The sequence below is a fragment of the Dermacentor variabilis genome, chromosome 3 (assembly GCF_050947875.1).
Source record: "Dermacentor variabilis isolate Ectoservices chromosome 3, ASM5094787v1, whole genome shotgun sequence".
Classification (NCBI taxonomy): domain Eukaryota; kingdom Metazoa; phylum Arthropoda; class Arachnida; order Ixodida; family Ixodidae; genus Dermacentor; species Dermacentor variabilis.
Genome location: NC_134570.1, coordinates 150,832,355 through 150,838,932, shown reverse-complemented (window position 1 = coordinate 150,838,932; position 6,578 = coordinate 150,832,355).

The following is a 6,578-nucleotide window of genomic DNA, read 5'->3' as shown; positions in this document are numbered from 1 at the left end:
CAAGCCTAAGCTGCACTTGCTTTGCACCCTCAAAAATGAAATCCCGGCATATCAATTTAACGTCTCTTTGTTGTTCAGTGTTGAGTTTGGATGCTGCCACTTCGATGTTGAATAGCACTCCAAAGTCCACAGCAGAAATTGGAAGGTGGGTCGCACAGTCCTACAGGTTGACTTTCAAAAGTATTTCTCCTACAGCTGGGATGTACAACGGGTTGAGCACTCTTCAAATGAATGACCAGAAAAGTTCTGAAGGCAATCAACTAGCTTCAGTGGATTTCCAGTTTCAAGTGGGAACAGCTTATTGATTCTTGAGAATTCTTGCAGCAGTGGATTCAGGAACACTAGGTGCAGCTTGTTGAGAGGATCCCGATACATTTCGGACAGAATCTCAGCGTCATAGCAACTGTACTTGTCCTTGCAGATGGCGAAGTGAAGCTTGAGTTCCTCCCATGGTTCCAATGTACGTTTACAGCAGCCGGAGATGGACAGCCACCGCGTTCCCGACAGCTGAACCAACTTTAATGGTTATTTGCCGTTGTTCATCAGTCTATAAATTTTTACATACTCCTGAAGCCGCAGTGAACTCTGCGAAAACCATTTGTACGAACGGCCAACCAAGAATTCTAGGCTACGGGGCAGCACTTCCACTGCCTTGCTTGCACATAGTTGAATCGAGTGACACACGCACTTGACTAGCATGAAGTTCTCATTTTTTTCGGCGCAAGTGCGTGTACACAGAATTGTTCCTCCCAACCATAACATTGCAGCCGTCAGTTGCAATTCCAATACAGCTTATGAAATCCAAACCAACACTGGTCAAGAAGTCTAGGAGGCCTTGTGCAATCTGTTGGGCACTTGAACCCTCGAGCGTGAACAGTCCCAGGAACGTGGACACCACTTCTTTAGTGAGGTGCTGAAATAGCGAACCACGACAGCGACTTGCTTTTCATTTGCTACGTCAGTGCTTTCGTCAATCAATAATGAATACTGCGATGCACCTATATCCTTCACGAGGCCCTCAAGCAGGCAACGGGGAAGAACTTTTGTTATTAGTGCTGCACATTTCGTTCCGTGCAGCTTTACCTCGCACGCCGTGGACGACTGTAACAGATCGCCGAGATGATGCACAGAGTTGATAGTGGCATGACACGCTGAGTAAAATGCCAGCTTTAGCTCCAATTCTAGTGTTGTCTTTGGAGGCGATGATTTGGTGAAGCCCATGGTTGTCAAACGTGCACTGGAAAGTGGCCGGGAGTTCTTCGCGTGTTCCTCTGTTGCCATATGCTCAACGAGGTCGGCATGAAGAGCGCCAATTTCACACTTGCAATGCTTTCATGCTGCTTTTTATCGTCTCCGGTGACTGGGCGTAATCAGTCCTTGAGCTGCGTTTCCTTTTCCCACTATTTACAGTATCGTTTGCAATACTTCGACCACTTCGAAGCCATTTTGCACAAAGATCACCGGCAACACACTACGACATAGTGCTGGAAAGGCGTCAAAACATAGATGAATGGACAGGGACAGTTTCGTACTTTGAGGTTCCTGCTAATATCGCGTATATTTAACGACAAACGTGCGTGACAGGCATTGAAATAACAATATTTGCAGGAAAAGCGTGAGTAAGCCCCAAAAAATGCGGCAAGCGACTGTAAAAATTTACAAACGACTCGGTGAAAAAAGAAGTCCACATTCGCTTATATTAAGCGGAACTGGCAACCCTGGCACTGCAGCCAGACAGCATTCTAGCTGCCGCCCAATAAAGTACTACGCAGCCTTCTTATCGTTTGTTGCTTTCTTGGACCCGCGAACATCAGTGGGTATCCAGTCACGAAAATGGCGAGATTTGTTTGGTGCATTCTCCCTTCCTGGGTTCAAAAACTGGCATTTGTCTAAGCTCTCCAACTTGATGGACAGGAAATTTAATAAGCGTTCCACTTCCGTGATTGCATTGCTGCTATCACTTGTCACTCGAATGGTGCAAGACTGGTGGTACTGTACCAATATATCGTGTGGTAAAACCCGCAGTAACAGGTCGCACAACATTGTGAAAAAGGACATATTGCTGACCCCCAGGGTCTCCAGTCCGCGGATGTTGATGACCATCTGGTCGTAAAGCTTGCGAAGAGCTGTAGGGTCACTTGAACGAAACGAAGGCAAAGTACGAAGCCTGGAGCATTACTCCTGTTCGATTCTCGTTCTATCGCCGAAGCGTTTCTTCAGTATATTGTTGGCGTCCTTGTAGCAAGCTTCTGTTGTAGGCAGTCCTACAATAGCTGAGGCTGCGTCGCCTCTTAGGAAGAACCTCAGGTAGTTGAACTTGTCCGTCGCTGTGGGGCTTCTGTTGCAGTGAATCATCCGGTCGAATTGTTCCCAGAGGGTGGTGGTGGTAAACATTTATTACTTGAGCCTTTTTAAAACGTTACTTGTGAGGGGGCTCAGGAGCGCTTAGAGTTTCCGGGAGTTTGTGGCCCTCGGCGACCCTCAAAGCCCAGTCCACCACCCGTATTTGGTCGGCTGGGCTGGAGCTAGACACCACGGTCTCCCATCCCACGACGTAGGTGAGTTTCCACTCAGATTGCGGCTGGAGCTGAGGGCATAAGAACATTATGTGATGGAAGTTGGCTCTAGTCACGCCGCAGAGCGTACATTCCTGTCGATATAGGCCTGGATGAACCAGGACGAGAAAAGCTGGAGAAAGAAAAGTTTGTGACTGAAGCTGGCGCCAGGTACTTTGTTTGAATTTTGTTAAGGATCTATCTGGGGGAGGATATCTCAACCGCATTTCGCGGTAGTGGAGGGTGATCTCGTAATATTCGACCAATCGGTCTCTGGCGTTCTTCAGGTCATCGGACGGCGTGGCTCGGTGGACGGCTACTCGAGCGATAGAATGGGCCACCTCATTGCCTGAATGGCCTGCGTGCGCCGGCACCCAGATGAGCTTAATTGTTCTGAGGGGGATCTGATGATTGAGAATTTTCAGTGCCGGTTTATGAACTCGGCCTTTCGAGTAGTTGCGGATTGCAGTTTTGGAGTCGCTAATGATAAACTCGGCAGCGGTGGTTAAGATGGCCAGCGCTATGGCAGCCTCCTCCGCCTCTATGGACGTGCGCGCCTGTATTGTGGCAGATGTGATGTCACCAAGTTGGTGTGACACTGCACTTACGGCATAGGCGGGTTTCTGTGGGTAGCTAGCGGCGTCGACACACACAGTGAGGTGGTCGTGTTGGTGTTGTTTGTAGAGAGAGGGCTTTTGCCCTGGTCTGCGCGCGTGCCTCGTGATGCACGGGGTACAGGTTTTTAGGCATGGGGAGAACAGTGATGCAGTTTTGTATGTCCGATGGTAAAGGAGATGTCTGGTGGTCTTTGGAAGTCGGGATTCGTCGTAGTTTGTCCAGGATGTACCGACCTGTGGTGGTAGAGGACAGCCTCTCAATTTGGGCTGTGCGATGGGCTTCCGTGTGCTCATCAACTGTGTTATGTACCCCCATGCGAAGGAGGCGCTCGTAGGCGTGTGTCTGGCGAGGGTAAGTGCTGTCTTATACGCTTGACGTATAAGGACATCCATTTTTCCCTTTCCACCCGGTTGAGATGTAGGTATGGGAGCGAGTATACTACTCTGCTTATGACAAAGGCCTGCACTTTCTCAAGTCATGCTCTCTCATCCCATTGTGTCTATTGGCTATCCGCTTAATCAGGCGCATAGTGTGATGTGCTGTGGTGGTGAGTTTGTTCCAGGTCGCCGTATATCTTCCGTTGTTCTGCATGACCATGCCAAGCACTCGTAGCTGTGCGACCTCTGGAAGAGAGTACGTCCTCATGTGGATACGGATGTTGGGGCTTGGAGTTGGGTCTGTGCGACTCTTCGGGGGGTGAAGAACAAGAAGTTCCGACTTGGTGGGGGAGCACGCGAGACCTATTGCCATAGCCCGCTCCACCACCACATCGGCCCATGCTTGTAAGATCTCCTCCATGTCACCTATGTTAACTGTAGTGGTCCATAATGTAATATCATCTGCATACAGGGAGTACGATAGGTTGGGAATATTCGCCAGGTCTCTGGCCACAGGAATGAGAGTAAGGTTGAAGAGGAGTGGCGAGAGCACTGACCCTTGCGGTGTGCCTCTGCTACCCAGTTGGAGCTTGTCTGTTGAGAGTTCTCCCACAGTAAGGACCACAGTCCTGGCCTGTAGGAAGGCTGGGACATAGGCGTGAGTTCTCCCGCCTACGTGTAGATCGGATAAGGCGTTCTGCACTGCGGTATGTTCCACATTGTCAGATGCCTTGGTCAGGTTGAGTGCTAGTATGCCGCTTGTGCGTTTGGCATGCCGGGGGTGCAGGACTTCTTCAGAGAGCTGAAGCATGACGTCTTGCGTGGATAGATGACCGCGGAAGCCAATCATTGTGTGCGGAAAGAGATTATGTGTTTGCATATGCTGTTGGAGTCTTTCTAGTATGACATGTTCGAAGAGCTTACCTAGACACGAAGTGAGTGAAATTGGACGTAGGGTTTTTAGACCTAGCAGCTTGCCTGGCTTGGGAATAAAGGTTATGTTTGCATGGGTCCACTGTGGTGGGAGGGTTCCTGCGGCCCAGTGTGAGTTAGAGTTGGGTTATCGCCTGCATCGACCAGTCATCAAGGTTTCAAAGGGCTTTGTTCGTGATGTTATCCTCCCCTGGAGCGGATGTGGTTCTGAGCTTATGTAAGGCTGCGCGGACTTCCCAGACAGTGGTGGCTGCATCTAGTTCTAGATTGTCCTGGCCGGTGTAAGGAGGTAAGGGGACCCTTGTGCTGTCCGCCAGATACAGGGTTTGCAGAGAGTCTAGTAGTGCTTTGTCTTTCGCTGGGTTGCTGTGCAGCAGCCGCGAAAGACTCTTGCGCTGTTGGATCTTGTTATTTTCGGGGTTTAGCAGGCATCGCAGGAACGACCTCGTGTCCTTTAGGCCCAAGTTCGCACTCACGCGGTCACAGAGCTGCCCGAACTGTTGGCGTGTTAGGTGTGTTGCGTGCTCTTCTATTCCCTTGACATGGGCCGCGATTCGGGTTTTGAGTTTGCGAATGTGCTTATTGGCTAGCCAGCGTTTCTGTATACTGTTGTGTGCCTCCCACATGTGTAATAGCTTACTGTCTGCGAGTTTTCAGTCTGACGCGGTTGGTACCTGGAAGGTGGCCCTTGTGGCATCTGCCATGAGTTGCTGCACCCACGTGTCCAGGTTATCGATGGCTTCAGGTGCGGCTGCTCTACTCCTTCTAAACCTGTCCAAGTCAGTGATGGCGACTTGGCGGCGTTGTGTCATGGAATGGAGAGCGTGCAGGTATGGATGTAGGTGCTAAGGATGAAGTGGTCACTGCTCAATGAGTTTAGGGTGTTGAGCCATGTACCATTGGGTATGTGCTTAGTGAGAGTAGGGTCCGGGTTTGTGTTATGTTGGACACTGTTGCCGATCCTTGTGGGAAAATTGAGATTGTTGAGGAGCAAGAGCCCCTTATTTTGGATGAGCGTCCATAGCGTGGTACCCTTCCGGCAGTTCTTTCTCTATCCCCAGGCAGCGTGATTTCCGTTGAAGTCGCCGACTATTACTAATGGGTTCCTTCCGCAAATGTCTAAGGTTCTACGTATCGCCGTTACTAGCAGGAATGCAGGGCCCTTGGGGGGGGGGGGGGCTGTAGATGTTGAGCACAGACTGGTGTCGTGTCTGTGTTTGGGAAGGAGTTCTATGAGCACTCCATCAATGTCCGGAATATCAAGTGGATGGAGCGTAGCTGTATAATTTCGGTGTACCAGTGTGGCTACCATGCTGTAGGTCGCATTGGCTATCTCGAAAGGTGTGTAATGAAGGAGCTTTGCGGGCCCTTGTGTTTCTTGACGTGCTATGATTGTGGGCGTTTGATATGTGCGCAGGGACTGTAGGTGGAGTTGGAGGTTGCTGCGCTTAGCCCATAACTCCTGCAGTTCCACTGCCATACCACGGCCCCGTTAGGCCGTGCTGCCATGATGATGACCGTGGAAGGACTTGGCTACGGAGGCCGAAGTTGTAGAATTTGAAGCTAGCAGCCCATTTAGCTGAGTTTGTATCTGAGACACGTTTGCTTCCTGGGTGCCCTGCCGTTTCTAGAGCGCTGTGAGTCTATTAGCTATATTTGCCATCCAGGGAGCATTCTCTTTCTCCATGGCCATGAGGCTTTGTTGCATGCTTTGGATAGCGTTTGCAAAGTCTGTCATGAAAATGGTCCCGTTTTGGGAATTTTCTTCCCTACCGTCAGTCTGCGCACGGCGTTTCTGGGGGGATTCCTGGTGGGGGACGTTGCTTGTGACAGAAGGTTAGATGCCTGGGGCGCAGAGGGGGTTCTGACAGAGGGAGCCCTAGCGGCAGGTGGTGGATTAGGAGAGTCGGTTCTGAGCGTATGAATGTCGCGCTTAAGCAGTGATTGAATTTGTTCACGTAGTTCGGCGATTTCGGCACTTTGTTTCTGAAGCTGGGCCCTGAGCTCCTTATTCTCCTCTTCGAGAGATGGAGACCGCGGCCCGCCGCTCACCTGTTTCGTGGACTGAATCTCCGCGCCAGGTAGATGAGGGTAG